Raw genomic sequence first — 17,775 nt, forward strand, 5'->3', positions numbered from 1 at the left:
CTGCAGAAGTATGTTCATCCACAGCAGCGGTCTGGCAGAGTGAAAATAAAACCTCTCTCTTGTTTTTCTGACTCAGGCTCAGGGCAGTGCCCTTTGCTGCATCCTGCCCTCATTATGCTGCCTGACTCTGTGCAGCGGACATAACCTGAATATTTCTGTGATGAATCTCTCTGTCTCAGTGTCTGACGGAAAGTGTGTCATGGAAAGGAGTGATACGATTAGAGAGCTAAGCCTCGTGGACAAAATGATTATTTTCAACATAAAAGCAGAATCTGTTACCCAGAATGCTCCCATAAAACTGGACTTTTTAGAGGGAAACATAGTTCTAATATATATTACTGGTGACAAATGCTACTAAATTTTACTCTTTTTTTTTTTAAAGTTTTCTGAGGCTAATAAAATTCAACCCGATTGAATAGTTTTTTTCCAAACATGATTGGATCTTTAAAATATTTTTTTCCTTGAAAACTAATCAGAAATGTGTTGGAGATCATTGTCGCCAGAAAAAGAGTCTAAGGTCATATCTTCATCCATTCCTGCTTCAGGAGTTCTCACAATGAGCCTGGCTAACATTAGCTGAGCTTTGGGGGGTGGGGCGCGGGAGCAGGGGTGCCTTTGAATCAGGATTTAATGGTGGGCCCTTGGCTCTTACCAGTTTGAAGTCTTTCTGCGTCTTCTGCTGACTGCAGGCCACAGGGGCTGTTTTACTCATTACCCTGTTGCAAGGAAAGGAGTGCTCTTGAAGAGCTTACGTTCCCTTTTATCAGACGAGAACTGTGTGCCGCAGCTGCCCGAGTCAAAAGCTGTAGCAAAAGCTCAAGGATTGCCATCATCTCATCCACAAGCCCTGGTAATTTTCTCTTCTGTGGTTCTCCATGGCCCAGTTTTTTTTACCGTCAGTCATTCTATAAAGATTTATCAGCTACCCTCTGCCTGTCAAATATTGCCATAAAGTAATATCCTATTGGGCCTGTAGTTATTGGAAACTGTGTTACTATTTTTCTTTGTCTTCTCAACTTTCTTAACTGTCTATTGCCCAGTAAGAATGTAAGCCATTGCAATAGATATGGTCCCTAGTTAACAAAGATATATGAAAATATGTTTACTACTCTGGATAGGTAAGTAGATTCATTTATTTAAGGATGATTTTCATTATTAAATTTGAAAGGTACTTGGTTAATTCTCAGTTAAAAACAAGAAGCACAAAAATTAAATTGAGACCCCTTTTGGCTGATTACTGTTTTCAGTAAGCGTTCGGTGAGTGATTCCCTTCAGCATGACAGCTAGTGATCACTAGGCCCTAAGCTAGTCTTTGTGCATTGCAAATATAATTCAGCATGAATTATTGCAAATGATATAGGACCCCCAGACAAGCCCCCAAGATATCCAGGAGGGTCCTGACGCTCAAAAGGTCTAGGTTAGCTTCCAGGGAGTTAGATCACATTTAACTTTGCACTGATTCTAATATAAAAACCTAGGGCATTCAAACTCTGAGTAGGTGACCATCCATCTTGGTTTGGTATGGCACTGAGCGGATTCCTGGGATGTGAGACTTTCAGTGTTAAAACTGGAATGTCCTAGCCATACCAAGATGAGTTGGTTTCTCTAGTCAGAAGAAGCGTCAGTTAACAGAAAGGAATATCAATAAATACTGTCTTCTAAAACCAGCAACTCATCTGTAGAATGGGGATGATTCTCTCTTCCTCGTGGGGTTGTGATAAGGCCTACTTACTACTCCTATCTGTGGGGTTGGGTAGCTGGCTATGTGTTTTTCCTTGGAATTGGGGACCAGCATCATCTCTGACGGGCAGTCTCTCTCCTTGCCCTCCTCCAGAGGCCTGTTGCCTAAGAAGGCCTTGGCTGTTCCCTCGGGGTGAGTCAGTGCCAGCTGTTTCTGATGTGAGGATGCTAGAGATCCAGGGTTCTTTCTATTGTCTTTATGCTTCTCACTGTGGTTACCCGCTTTGGGTTTTACCTGCTACTGCCTCTTAAGTAATAAGGCTTCTCGCTGATTTGAAACTCTTTACTCATTTTTTTTTTTAATACATGAAGTCCTTAAGTATTTCAATTTGCCACATCACTTGGCATGTACAGTTGGGTTGAGAAATGCTCAAAGATTTTTCAGATTTTTTTCTCATTTTTAAAAAAAATTATTGAAATATAGTTGATTTACAGTGTTTCAGGTGTACAGCCAAGTGATTCAGTTATACACATATATAAATATATATATTCTTACATTCTCTTTCATTATAGGTTTTTACGTGACATTGAGTATAGTTCCCTGTGCTATACAGTAGGTCCTTGTTGGTTATCTATTTTTTTTTTTTTTTTTTTTTTTTTTTTTTTTGCTGTACGCGGGCCTCTCACTGCTGTGGCCTCTCCCGTTGCGGAGCACAGGCTCCGGACACACAGGCTCCGCGGCCATGGCTCGCGGGCCCAGCCGCTGCGCGGCATGTGGGATCTTCCGGGATAGGGGCACGAACCCGTGTCCCCTGCATCGGCAGGCGGACTCTCAACCACTGCGCCACCAGGGAAGCCCTGGTTATCTATTTTATACATACTAATGTGTATATTTTAATCCAATTCGAAAAGATACAGGCACCCCAATGTTCACTGAAACTCTCTACTTTTAAAATTGCAGTCCCGAGCACACACAGGTACTCGCTTCCTCTCCAGCATTTTGTACAAGCTGTTCCATCTGCCTTGCTCATGCCTCCCTCCTTTCATCTTCTGGCTAACCCTGGTCACTCTTCACACTTGAGCTTTGATGCCACTTCCCCCTGGAAGCCTTCCATGATCATCCCAGACTGGTACTGGTGCCTCTCCTCTGTGCTCCCAGAGCTCCTTGTACTTCACACAATAGATTATGTGCCTCTGGAGCTGTAATTGCCTGATCAGTTGTCCGTATGACTCACTGTAGGCTCCTTGCAGAGAGGGACTGTGCTTTGTTCTCTGTTATACCCCCAGAACCTTCCACATTGCCAGGAACATAAAAGGTATAGAGAGGCTTATAAGGGTCAGGATAGTGGAAGAGCCGCCAAGGAGCAGACCATCTTTATGTACAGTTGGCTTTGGCTTTGCAGTGGCCCTGACTATCCTTGCAGTCCTCCTTGGGACACATAAGCCACTCTAGATCTTTCTCAAAAGAGCTACAGCCTCTTCATCCAGGGACCACCATCTAGTTTGGTTAGGTCTTCGTTTGCCCTGTAAGACACTGAGCACATTATGAAAATACACATGCAGTAAACCACCCACCTGCCAAGCATTGCATAAATATCAGTGGGGAGACATAGGACCCAAGAATATATGTAGGGTGAGAGCATTCAGTTTTATGTTTATTTGTATATACATGGCATAAAGATATTTCTACTCTCTCAAGTTTTAATAAAATGTGAAATCTTCCCCTCAGTTCTGAAGATCTGATGATTTGTAGGCTATACTGTATTAAATTGTGAATTTTGGATGTTTCATTTTTCATAATGTGATCCAGATTATTTTTCTTTCTCCCTAGTGGACATTAATCGTTTCCTGTGAATTTTCCTGATATTAGGAAACAGATGTTCCATATTTTTATCTGAGTTTTTTCCAGATGTGTGTGTGTGTGTGTGTGTGTGTGTGTGTGTGTATACGTACATGTACACAGTGAATTTTTGAGGAATGAGTTATATCAGAATTTGCAAGTAAAACCCTAACAGATATATCTACAGAATTGTACAGATTTGTCCAAGGCTGGAAATGCTTTTGGACCTTCTGGTTAATGTAATTTAGTATTGTTTAGCTAATGCAGACTGCTGGCTTAAGACTGCATTAGAACTGTCCCATGATAGTGTGCTTGCCAAAATAAGGAGTGGTGCAGCAAAAAGCACACAGTTCATGCAACCTATGATTTTTTAACCAAACTGTAATTGCTTTTACCATTGTCTCTTAGCTATATAAAATTCTTCCCCCATCTCCCCATAAAACACTGACTGAGTGCCACCTGTGTGCTGAGCAGGGTGCTAGGCTGTCTGGGAGATACAAACACAAATAATATATGGACCCTTGGGACCTTATCATCCAATAGAAGAGCTGAAACGCATTCTGAAGCATCTGTAATGACAGGTAGAAGGTGGTAAAGGTCGTAGAAATTCAAGGAGAGGAGTGGTTTCATGGAGCCAAAGGGGAAAGGAGTATTTGGGGGAAGAAGTGGTACTTGAGCTAGGTTAAAAAAATAGTAATAAAACAGCACTTGCTTTAGGTCTGAGTTATTTAACTTACTGTAACTACATAAGAACTGCGTAAGGGTGGTCCGTTATGTAAGCCATGGTTTTGGTGGATTTGCTAAAATCATACTAACATTTCTTCAGTGCTTCCAGTGCAGCAGGCACAGGGCCCTGATGCTCCATATAAAGGATTTTTAATCAGAAACAATGTGGAATTGGTGCTTTGTATAATAATCTATTTTGCACAAAGTGCATCTCTTCATTTTACCTTGTGACCTTCCTTTCACGAGGAGGCCTTGGGTTCAGAGAGCAAAGGACTGAGGCCAGTCTTGGCCAACTCCAGGATTCGGGGACCCTCTGCAAGTCACCTGGCCTGTCTGGGTTTCACTTTTCTCCTGTGTAAGGTAGGGATTGTCATTCTCCCCAGCTCACTCACAGGGTAGCTGGGAAAATCAAAGTGGGTGTAAATGGATGGTGAAAAGCAGTCAAAAGCCAAACATTTTGCCAGGAAGCCATGTCATAGCTCATGAGGTTTATACAAAATATGGCTGTTGCTTATTATTAAAACACTGTATAAAGGAAAAGATGGGTATCGTAAAATTGCCAGATATCAGTAATATATTTGTAGCAAATACATATACCAACTCTTGATTATCATGCACTATAAAGAACTCATGCAAATTCAAAAGAAAAATATCAAGACCCTACTACACGAATAAGCAAAGAATACAGACTTATTGTTTCTCAAGGTAAAAAACCATGAATAAACAGGAAAAAATGTCCATCCTCACTAATAATCTTAGAAATAAAAATTAAAGCAGCATTAGGAATACCATTTTATGTATAAAATGTCAAGGTCTCAGAAATTCTCAATTATTTTGTTGGTGGTATTATCATACATTAATTAAAAAGCCCCTTTAAAAGCAAAACCTACTAATTCTACTGTTAGGAATTTAGGGGAGCTAGGGAAATAAGTTAAAGGGATGAAAAAAGCTGAAGCATGAAGGTTTCCAATGTAATCTTATTGATAGTAATAAAAACTGGCAATAATTTAAATATCCAGCATTAGGGGAGAGATTTAGGTCCCTTAAACAGTCATTATGAATGTGTGTAGAAACACACAAAAAATATTTGAAATTGAAAGTAAAATGGAAAAAGAAGATAACAGTGTCATATATAGGGTTTTTCCCTGATGGCTCTATCCTAGTGTCCTCCCTTTTTTTAATCCTTAGAGCAACAATGTGCAAAAGTCATATTAGTCCTACCTTACATGTCAGAAAATTGAGGCTTAGGGGTAAATTGTCCCAGGACTTGCAGGTCATTAGCTGAGGAGCCAGCATCAAACCGAGATCTGTCCAACTCCAAAGCCTTTGCTACCAAGAGCATATAAACCATGGCCACAGTCATATAACACATGTCTATCGAGGGTAACAGAAAAAAATAAATAGCAGCGCTAGTATGGTGGGAATATGGGTCATTCCAAAGAATGCTATCCTTTTAAAACTGCCCTTGGGGGAAACAAACCAACACAAAACTGCCATTGCCCTTTCAATAGAAAAGGAGAAAAAAATACGTGGAGTGTAATATTTCACAATTAATTGTTCAATCTGACTTCTTTATATTCTCTTAAAGTTTGGCAAACTAGGAATATATGTGTATTTTTAAAGATTTCTCACTGGCATTGACATTATGAGGATACTTTCTCCCCATCTTATCCACAAATTAGTTGAGGACATATACCACCAAGCTCCTCAATTAAAAACAAATTTTAAGTCACTAGAAGCTCTCTGAAGATTAAGAACAGTGACCAGGTAGAAGAGTTTCTCCCAGTGAACAGCCCAGACCAGCTCTTTTGACCAGGACATAGTCTTAAGGTGGGGAAAATGGTGTGGCACCATTTGGCTAAAATAGGCCAGCTCACCAGCTCCAGGTGTGCCCTTCCCCGGGACAGAAACCTTGCACAATAAAGGAAAGTGTCACCATTTTGGTGACTGTTTACTGTCTTTTACCTTTGGGGATCAACACTTGATTCTTGATGCTTTAACCCATATGGCGTTACTTTATCAAGTCAGTAGCCCTGCCAACGTGTCAAAACACACGACTTTCTGTGGTGGACTCAAGGCACAGGGCATATTTCTTTTGCTTTGTCTTGCCTTTATGGAACACGTGCCTTTTATGCCTACTGTAGGGTCCTTTATATGTTTCAAAGGCCCTTTTATATCTGTTTTGCCATTTGAGATAACATCATGTCAGTATTTGCAAGTGAAAACATAATAGACCTGACCAGAGATCAGTGGAGCCATCTGGAGAGCTGGAAACATTCTCCAACATACTTCTCAATATAGTCCATTCCAGATCACTCCCAATTTTGTAGGTGGGGAAATTGAGGCACATAGAAGCTTAGTGATTTTGCTGGAAATCACTGGCAGTGAAGACAGCTGGAAGCCAGGCTTATAAATCTAGTGTTCACTCTCCTCCAGTGCCTGTATTATGTTATTTTCTAGAGAATTTTAAAATGAGACTAGGAACAAATATGTTCAGACAGATCATAATCCAGTCACCATTCAAAGCTAAAGGTCTCTGAGGACTATCATTTTGTATTTTATAATTGCAATAAGCTTTATAATAATGAAAGGAATCTAGCAGGTTATCATGTTCATTCTAGACAAGTCCTGCCCAATAGAGCTTTTTATGGTGATTGAAACATTCTACACCTGTGCTGTTCAGGACAGTAGCTGCTTCTGTGTCCACCTGAGCACTTGGAAGTGGCTCATGCACTGGGGGAATGAGTTTGTAACTGTATATATTTAAATTTAAATCCCTACATGTGCTAACGGCTATAGTATTGGCCAACACAGTTCTAGACTTCTCAGTATTTTTTTGCCATCTCCACTTGGGTGTCTCCAAGTTAACAAGGTCAAATCAGAATTCTTGATTTTCTTTCCTCTCTCAACCCGTTTCTCCCTCAAGGAAGCCATCATGGACCCAGTTGCTTGAACCAAAACCTATGTGTCATCTCAGCCCCTTCCTCTTCCTCATTGGCCCCATCCACTTCATCAGCAGGTCCTAGTTGTTTTACCTCCAGAACCTGTCCTGAATCCATCTGTTTCTCTCCATCTCTACTGCTACCATCCTAGGCAAAGGTACCATCATATCTCACCTGCACAATTGAGTAGCCTCAGAATTGGCCACCATTGATCCATTCACTCACTGTTGCCTCTTTGAAACTCCTCCATTCAGCTGCCAAAGAGACATTGTTAAGCTCTCCAGTGGGTTGCATCACTCCCTGCTTGTATGAAAGAATTTGTAGAACTTATCACTGTTGGAAGTTCTCTTATTTTCTTCTTTGTATACTTGTTTATTTTCTGTTTCCTATTAAATGTAAGGGCTCCTATGTCAGGAACCTTATTTACCTCATTCACTGCTGTATCTCCAGCACCTACAACTGTGCCTGGCCCTTAATTTGCACTCAGTAAACCTCTCAAGAATAATTAAATTACTGTTCATTGTGGAAGGAGATGAGATAGCAAGATCAAAAATGCAGATTTATAATTTGGTTGTTAATATCTGAGAGGATGCTGACATCCATATCCATGGGAAGTTGGTGGTCTCTTTTATATTCTGGATGCAAGTAGGAAGGGTGGGTATTATGGCTAATTGTATTTATGTCTGAGTGGGTGGGCTGGGCGCAGTCCTGATGCAATCTCTGACATGAGCCAGAAGGAGGTCTCTTTTTCTCTAGAAGTCTATGTATGTCCTAGATCGTGAAGCTTTTTTCTTTCCTACTGTTAGAGAAAGAGGAGAGTGTCCTCCTACAAGGACTTTTATATCCATCCAAGGGAAGTGTAGGTAGTGATGGAGGGAAGCATCTTATGGAACTCTGGGGTAGAAAGTGGCACAACCACATCTGAACAGCAAAAGGAGATTTTCAACATGAGGCTGTTGTTTAAAAAAAAAAAAAAAAAAAAAAAAAGATGTTTGGAACATACTCATAGCCAGTTATTGGAAACCAAGAAAACTTTAGGAAATAGCATTTTCTGTCCTTTTTTCCTTGAATATTGCATTTTTTAAAGGAAAGTGTCTTTTCTGGCATTTCTTTATAGTGGCCAGCCAAGGCATGTTATTATGTAGATCCATGTGCAATGTAAAATGAAACTGATGAACTTCTTGGGGGTATGATCAAGTCAGCCATGCTCTGCATTGCTTCTGTTCCCTCTGGTATTAAAACAGACCTAGGAAATGACCGTTCCCTCAGCACAGGCTGAATTTAAAAGATGAAGTTAAAACTTTCTTTGTTGGGCTTCCCCGGTGGCGCAGTGGTTGAGAATCCGCCTGCCAATGCAGGGGACAGGGGTTCGATCCCTGGTCCAGGAAGATCCCACATGCTGCGGAGCAACTAAGCGCGTGTGCCACAACTACTGAGCCTGTGCTCTAAAGCCCGTGAGCCACAACTACTGAAGCCCGCGTGCCTAGAGCCCGTGCTCCACAATGAGAGAAGCCACTGCAATGAGAAGCCCGTGCACCGCAACAAAGAGTAGCCCCCGCTCACTGCAACTAGAGAAAGCCCGCACGCAGCAACGAAGACCCAACACGGCCATAAATAAATAAATAAATAAATAAAATTTTAAAAATTTTTTAAAAAGAAAAAAAAGCTTGCTTTGTTCAAGTGCATATCTGGAGACTCTTTCTCCTGGTGTGTTTTTATTAGGCCCAAGATTGTACCCCTGGCCCCTGGCCTTCCAGTGCTGTGCCAGTGTTTTCATGTGGGTGCCTTTATGGAGCATCTGCTGTGTACCAAACACATTGCAAGGTCCTGGAAAGACAAAGATGAGTTAAACACATTCTCAACTTCCAGAGATTCTGCAAACAAGTGAACAGAGAGACCAGTAAATGAAAAACTGAAACACAGGAGCCACTTGGATTAACAGAGGGAAGTACAGGGGCAATGAGAGTAGAAGGCAGTGGGACACAGAGGGCGTCAGGCCCGGTATAGCGTTAAAGAGTCCAGGCTCTGGCACAGAAAACGAACTTATGGTTGCCAAAGAGAAAGTGAGGGGAGGTATAAATTTGGAGTTTGAGATTAACAGATACATACCACTACGTACAAAAGAAACAACAAGGACGTACTGTATAGCACAGAGAACTACATTCAGTATCTTGTAATAACCTATAATGGAAAAGAATCTGAGAAGAATATCTGTATATTCTTTATATATACAGTATAGAAAACTGAATCACTTTGCTATACACCTGAAACTAACACAACACTGTAAATCAAATTACATCAACTTAAAAAAAGAAAAAGTGCAGGCTCTGGAACCAGGCTGTCTGTGTTTACAGTCTGGCTCTGCCATTTATAAGCTGTGTGACCCTAGGCTACTGACTTGACCTCTATGCCTCAGTTTGCTCACCTGCTAAATGGGGTAATAACCCATTTCATAAGGTTACTGAGACGATTAAAGGAGCACGTAAAGCGCTTGAAATGCTCCATACAAATCAGCTTTTATTATTATCGGTAGTAGTGGTACGTAATTATCAGTTGAGTGAATACTACTTTACTACTGTTACTGCAGAGAAGTTGCCCCTAAGCCAGCCGAGGGAGTTCACACAGGCTCCCCAGAAGTGTTGATTTTTTAATTGAGACTCGAAGGCAGGCAGATACTGTAGAGAAAAGACGTGCTTGACAAAAAGAACACAATCTGCAAAGGTACAGAGAAGTGAGAGTGGCGGGGCGGGGGAGCATTTAGGGACCCGTAAATAGGTTTGTGTGGGTAAAGGGCAAGATGCCCACAGGAGAGTGCCTGTGGCCCTTAATTTGCACTCAGTAAACCTCTCAAGAATAATTAAATTACTGTTCATTGTGGAAGGAGATGAGATAGCAAGATCAAAAATGCAGATTTATAATTTGGTTGTTAATATCTGAGAGGATGCTGACATCCATATCCATGGGAAGTTGGTGGTCTCTTTTATATTCTGGATGCAAGTAGGAAGAGTGGGTATTATGGCTAATTGTATTTATGTCTGAGTGGGTGGGCTGGGCGCAGGCACGAGGTCACTGGGGCTTTGGAGACTGGGCTAAGGAGCTTGGACTTAATCCTATCACCTAGAGGAAGCCACTGAAGGATTTTCAGCAGGTTCGGGGGTCGCCTTGGGAGACTGGGAGGCAGCACCCCCAGTGGCCTTAGCCCATGGCCTGTTGATTCTAAATGATGTCCCTCACCAGCCTCCTTCCCTATCATTTGGGCAGGAAATTGACGTGTGTGGATTTGATTTTGCTCATTGGGTATGATTTCTTTGGAGGGGGGCACAGATTAATAAAGTGAAAGGATATGTTTATGTAATTCCTTTCTACTCCCTACCCCTGCTAAGACAGATACAGAGATATCTAGCTTACAGACTCATTTGAGAATCAGATGAAAGTGATAGACTCTTCCCTCAGAAAAATCACAAAGACACGATTTTCCAAAGACCCCACCTTAACCTCTCCCTGCACCTCCATCTTGGCCATCCAGACAGGCCCCCTAGATGCAGTACAGTCTTTTTGACCCCAGGCTTGCCTGTGCTTTTTGTGTTCCCACCCCAAATTATTTTAAATTTAATTTGCTAGTACATCCCATCAGTCCTCCATCTGCCATCAGTGCTATTATCTGACCATGTATGATGGGAGCAACCTTGGATCACTTGACAGTTATAATTAAAACTGAAAGTAATTATCTTATTTTGACCCGTTCAAATTTAATTGAGAGTTTAGTGGCTAAGCACATGGGCTCCGGAGACTGGCTACGTAGATTAGAATCCCAGCTCTGTCAGTACCTTATAACCTTGAGTAATTACTTAACCTCTCTGTGCCTCAGTTTCCTCATTACAGAATGGGAATGATAATATACGTACCTCGTGAACTTATCGTGAGGATTCATTAAGGTAACATGGGAGCTTGCCGAGAACACATAGCAAGTACTATACAGTATTTGCTATTATTATGTTATTATTTCTACTAAATGACATCATGGAATGCGGTAATTAACGATGAATTCCTAAGAGCAGGAAAATAGATAAACAAAATCTCCATGTGCGTTTCACTCACTTTGGAGCCTTGCCAGTACCTGAAGGCCAAGGATAGATTCCCTAGGCCCATGGTGTCTGCTACGGAAGCCACTGCTGTGGCTGTTGACTACTTGGACTGCTGCTAGCCCGAGTTGAAATGTACTGGGTCTTGAAGATTTAGTATGACAAAAAAAAAAAAAAAAAAAAAAGCCAAATGTCTCATTAATCATTTTTTATATTGGTTGCATGTTGAAATGATAATATTCTAAGTAAATTCAGTTAAATAAATATTAAAATTGTCATCTGTTTCTTTTTGCTTTTTTAATGTGGCCACTAGAAAATTTAAAGTTATATATGTGGCTTGTGTTATATTTCTATTGAACAACAGGGCTTTAGGCTCACCATTATCAATAAAATAAAAAGGTGTGGTTATCTGTGATCAGGTGATCACTATTGGAAAGCCTGGTACACTCCTCCTATTGCCCTTCAAGTTATACTGGACAATCCATTTTTTAATCGGTTCCATAAAGGGAGTCATGGCTTGGTGCTAGCAGAAGGGAGTGGAGGGACCAAAGCAAGAGCAACAACCCGGGAGGCTTCCGCTGACTTGGAGGAGTTTGGACAAAAACACTACCATTTATAGTTATCCTGGCCTCAGACTTTGAACACTCCCTGAAGGAGATGAGAGAATGCTCTCTGTTCAGGAAGTTGAAATATGTAGGCAAAAAACTCTCCCTATTCCATCAGGAGCCAGAAAAAGCTTTGCTAATCTTTAACTAAAAGAATAAATACTCAATGTGATGGCAGTCACTGGGATCGAAGGCACACCCTTTCCAAATGTGATTTACTTACAGAATGCTTGTTTCATTCTATTTCAGATTCATTCCATCACCTAAAACCTGGTAACGGTGGGCTACACAGAGTCTTACTGGTAAGTGTTCTTTCATTTTTAAAACAAAGTGACCGTTTGACATTACTTTTGAAATGATATTCACACTTCTAAGTTAGATGCATCTCTACTAGTACTATGATTAGATGTCTATTTATTTACATTTTTTCCCCTCTGAAATGATTTACGATGTTTCCATGCCTTAAAAAAACAGATCAATCCATGTTCTTTTGCTAAGAACATGATCAGGGAAAAGATCTATGATTACATGCCAAATACTATTAAAATAAAAATTTTTTGTGTGTTGAAACTATTTCCAGGCCCCTGTTGATAGGCTGCTTGTTTCAAACAGTATCCAAAACAACAAAGTGATACTTCAGCCAAGGAATTCAGACAGTTCCTTGCAGTGTGTTGTAATGAAGATTGGCTCATAGCTGTAACATTAGCTTTCTTATTGCCCTATTTTTTCTCTCATCTCTCTTTAAACCTAAATGTGACTGTCATGAGATAACAGTTCTGTAGTGGTAGAAAACTTCCTTTAGAGCTGGGAAAGTAATGTACTTCTTAAGTGAAAAAGCTTCTGAGGCTTCAGGTGGCACCACTCCCTGATATGTGGTGATAGTGTTATTTGCATTGTGTATCAGTTAGCTTTTGCTGTGTAACAAACCTCTTCAAAATTCACTGACTCAAAATAGCAATCATTTCTTTATCCCATAATTCTGTCGGTTGGCGATTTGGGTTGGGCCTAGGTGTGTGATTCTTTCGGTTTCAGCTAGGACCATTCATGTGTCTTCAATCAGCTGCAGGTCCAGGTCACCTAGGCTGGGGGTCACCTGGCTGTCCGCTGGAGTGATGACAATGACTGACATGTGTCTCACTGTCCTGCAGGCTACCCTGAGCTTGTGCACATGGCATTTGGGCAGGGTACCAAGAGACACAGCAGATGCGTCTTGAGGCCAAGGCTCAGAACTGCCACAACATTGCTTCCACCACATTCTGTTGGCTAAAAGAAGCTATGTGGCTAGTGTAGATTCAAGAGGTACAGGAATAGATTCTACCTCTTGGTGAGAGGAGCTGTGGAATCACATTGCAGGGAGGATGGTTACAGAGAGGGGCAGATGTGCGGCCATTTTCACAATCCACCCTACAGTGTTTATGGGTCTCACGAAAACAGCTGTGATGGAATGAAAAGCGCCTGGAGAGTGAGAGGGCTCAGGTCACACTCCCATCTCATAGCCCGTCCCCTCAGCCCATTCTGATCGACAGACCCTGGGATCCTGGTCTTGCTGTCTGCCGCCTGGCATCCCGGTCAGTTCAGCAGCATCCTGGGTGGTCTTGCCAATACCAGCTTTCCACTCCCAGCCTCGCTTCATGGTACGCAGCACCGCCACACCAGTTGTCCCTTCAATTCAACTTTCAGGAAGTTCCTCCTCTGCTCAGAAACTGTCAGTGCCCCCATGTCATCCACCACACCAGCCTAGACTCCTCTCTGGCTTCTCCACTTCCATTATCTGGCCCAGTCCTCTCTTGTTCAGCTCCCGCTATTCCTTTTCTTCTAGCCAGACTAGCCTGTTTACCATTTCTCCTGAGGACACCTCACGCAGCTCACCCCTCCTCTGCTTGGAAATCCTTCCCATTCTGCAGGGCCCAGTAGAATCTTCCCTTCTCTGTAATGTGGCCTTCCCTGCCTCTTCCCACCATCTGTGATCTTCTCTGCTCTGAATACTTCAAAGCCAAACACTGTCTTCTGTCGTGCACTCTTCTTCACCTTCGCTAGTCTTACCTCCTCAGTAGCTTTGTCAGTGCCTTGAGAGCAGAAGGTTCCATATGTCTCCCTTGCAGTACTCAGCACAGGGCCGAGAGGACAGTGGGTACTTAGTCAGCCAGGACCCTGCCCCTGGTCACCCACCAGCAGCTCCCCAGGATCACATGAGGTACCTGTTGAAATACAAGTTCATAGTCCCTTCACTGGGCCGTCTATGTTCATTAGGTGAACCCCAGGGATCTTGAAGCACTCAGATTATTCTGATGTAATAGCTACACAGTTGGCAACCACTTGTTGAGGAAAGAACAAGAAATTTATATGAGACTGGGGTTTGAGTCCTGGCTCTGCTACTTCTTGGCTCTAGGACCTTATAAATGTGACCTTTCCGAGCTTCAGTATCCTCATCTGTAAAACGGAAATAATATTTAACTTGAGGATTGCCAAGAAGGTAAAAAAGGATGATGTAAAAGGGAATGAAGTACTGATACATGTTACAACATGGATAAACCCTGAATATATTATGCTAAGTGAAAGAAGCCAGTTACAAATGTCCACATATAATAGGATTCCATTCATATGAAAATGCAGAATAGGGGAATCTATGGAGACAAAAGTAGATTATTCATTGCTTAGGGCTGGGAGGTGAAAATGGGGGACATGGGGGGATAGCGAAAAGGTATAGGGTTTCTTTTTGGCGTGATGAAGATGTTCTAAAATTCATTCTGGCAGTGGTTGCGCAGTGCCTGTGAATGTACTGAAAAACACTGAATTGTACATGAAAATGGGTGAATTGTATGGTATATGACTTATATCTCAATGAAGTTGTTTTAAAAAAGAATAAAAAGAAGTGTTCCCTCCTCTTTAAAAAAAAAAGAATGATGTATACGCAAGTGCTTTATAAACCATAGAATGTAATTAAAATACATTAATTGATTATGGATCTGTGGCTAGCCAGTGTTTCAAAAGGGGCAGTTACCTCTGTGGTGGTAGTCATGGTAGTGATAGAGGAATAGACAGTGAGTAATCCAGTGGTGGAAGGATTAATAATTACAGCAACAGTAGTCATAATTAGTGTCTACTGTTTATCGAATGCCAACTGTATGCTGGGCACTGTGGTAACTGCTTCCCATAGAATTTTTTTTGAAATTTACAAGAAGATCCCCTTGTTCAGTTGCATCTGTATCATCATTACAGCCTATTCCACCATTAGTGATTTAGTCCTTTGATTTCTCCCTCTTCATTCCTGAGAGAAATGGTTGGTTGAGCTGCTATCAACCATTGACAGCTTACCAGTGTCAAGTACAGGGACCTGTAGGAGTGTGAGCTGCTTTGATTGGTGGGAGAAGTTGGGGAAGGGAGAGCAACCAACAGTACTAGGGAGAGAGTAGGTGTGGGACGTGCAGGAATGGACCACAGGGCACCCAACTGCCTGAGGAAGGCTGGAGTAGGGGGAGGGGTGTGCAGGAGGGCGGGAGGGCGTGATCTGAGACATTTGTTGACCTGACAGTTTGGCTCAGGGCTGTCTCTGGTCTAAGGCCCACCACATGCTCACCCTGCTTGCTTGGAACTTCCCCATAACAGCTATCACAACAGGCAGCATTTATAAACCTGTCCTCTATTCACTGTCTGATTTGTTGTACATTATTTTGATTGCTGTTGATCTAGTGTATGTGCCTGTCTTCTTTCAGAGAGTTTTGAGGTGGCTTTTAAGTACACATATGTTAAGATTCAGACAAAGAAGGAAGGAAGGAAATTGGTGGGGAAGGAAAAGTAAGGTGAAATCCGAGATAAGGTTAGGCCCTCAGTGAGAGCCTGTACACACACTAGCAGCCCCCGTGGTCTTGCCTCTGAGTTTCTGAGCAGTCAGTACTAGGAAAACATGCTCAGTTAGGAGTTCTTGGTGGCTAGAGGATAAAAGCATGCTAGTTACTCAGAGGAAGCAAGGTTAATTGTGATTCTTTTGAGACTTAGGGTCATTTCCCCCTGGGTGCTCATGAGGAGGATGCCGCATAAGGCAGCAAACAACATCCCTATAGAAATGACTGATGAGGACCACCCTCCATGTAGACCAACGATGTGTGACACCTGAATGCTACCCAAGAAGAGCCTTCTAGCCCAGGTGTGCATTTCTCTGCTGGCCTTGCTTCACCCAAGTATAAAGTGTAATATTTTCAGCTGTAATAACAAGTATATATATTCATCCCTCCTCCCTCCCCTGTTATGCATGTCACAGACTGTCATGGCTCTTGATGCTGAGCCCAGACATTTGGCTATGGCCCAGACTTGGCACACGAGTTGAAATCTCCTTACCATCCCAGTTCTAAAAGAATAATAAACAACTTCCTGGGAAGTACTCAGTGAAAGTTATTTCTCCCAACTCCAAATCGTGCTATGCCCTGACTCAGTCTGCGGAGTGGCTTTTTGATGCACGGAATTTACATTGACCCTGTCCGCTGTGACCTGTGTGGCCCACTTCGCTTGCGCCACGTGTATCTCTCCTTCTGTTGTGAGCCCTGTGGCTCTACGTCATTTTAGATACCAGAGTGTTCTGTACCTTTTGAGGGAAGCAGGGCAGTTTGAGTAGCTCACTGGAATAAGATTAGTAGACTTCAAGGATGTATTGGATGGCAGCAAACTATAAACTGAGCTACTATTGTCCACTTAGGTGATTTTCTTCTTCTAGTCAGTGACTTTAATCATTTTTGCAGGAGTAGTGTCTGATGGGCTGGCAGCACTGGTAAGGTGAACCATCAGGGGCAGAGGGTGATATGAAAGTAATGTGCATAGGATGGAAAAAAAGCTAATTCAGTAAGGATCATTGTCAGAGAGGAGACCAGAATTCCATGAGGACTGCCCATAAATGGGAATTTCCTTTTGGGCTTTGTCTTCATTTAGATCAGGTTTCTTAGTTAGAATTATTTTGGTTGCAAGTAACAGAAGTCCAACTTAAACTAGTATCTTGACTTAATGACTAACATGTCCGTGTTCGTGTGGACTTCAGGCATAGGTGTATCCAGGTGTTCCAAAAAACATCAGGCCATTATCCTTCACTCTCTCCATCTCTTGATTCTGCTTAACCCCATCAGCTTCATTCTCAGGCAGTCTCCCCCTCAGTACGCTGCAGAGGTAGCCAACAGCGTTACATTTCCATCATCTTCACGGCTGTGGATCTCAGAGAAAAGAGAGGGCCTCTTTTGTCATTGTTCTAACAATAGTACCAAGGAGGTCTTGCCCAGTTTGGATTCCTTGCCTGAATCAACCTGGCCAGAAGCAGGCAGTAGAAAATAAGCAGTATCTGCTTGGCCAGGGCTTGTTCATGTGTTCCTTGACGGAGGATGAATTGTACCCGAAGCACATGGCACAGGGTCCCTAGGAAAAAGGAGGAATTTTGTTACCAGAAGAAAGGAAAGAAAGAGCATGCCAAGCAATTAAAATTTCTAGGTACCAGAGTTCACTGATTTAGAAATTCTTAATTTGGGGTCCATTAAACTTGAAAAGTTTAAAATTAGATTCAGCTTCAGTTACATTGACTACCTATTCCAAGTTTAGTATCGTGATCGAGACTAGCAACAGTGAGCATACTGAGAGGAGGAGTGTGGGTGACCCCACTGTGGGGTCACGTAGGCAGCTTTTGGCCTGACGACCTCATGTCGTGTCCCCTGGATCTAGATTATTAACCTGAAGACGATGAATAGGCTTCAATGGATCTGTAATCCATTGAATGAATCAGTGAATGGGCTTCTCTAATTATCTGCAAAATGCTGTGTATGTACTTTTTTTTTTTTTTTTTTTACTGGAGAAAGGGATCATGCTTCCATGATTATTTCATAGGACTTTCTAGTCCCCTACTGCTTAAGAGCAGACTTAATCAAATT

The 17,775-nt window shown here is 42.1% G+C and overlaps 1 protein-coding gene across 6 annotated transcripts in view; it reads left to right on the forward strand.

Moving 5' to 3' along the window:
• Positions 1-17,775, forward strand: part of GNG12 (G protein subunit gamma 12) — a 126,515-nt gene that overhangs the window by 38,085 nt on the left and 70,655 nt on the right. For 5 of the 6 annotated variants that reach the window (XM_081225781.1, XM_081225780.1, XM_081225782.1 and 2 more), the window contains exon 2: positions 12,125-12,177. The gene's annotated coding sequence lies outside the window, so the exon portion shown is untranslated. Of the gene's footprint in view, positions 1-11,887; positions 11,964-12,124; positions 12,178-17,775 lie in introns of those variants that run through there. The other variant, XM_081225783.1, reaches the window with a different exon arrangement.

The sequence above is a fragment of the Mesoplodon bidens genome (assembly GCF_964165515.1).
Source record: "Mesoplodon bidens genome assembly, chromosome: 2".
NCBI classification, from domain to species: Eukaryota; Metazoa; Chordata; class Mammalia; order Artiodactyla; family Ziphiidae; genus Mesoplodon; species Mesoplodon bidens.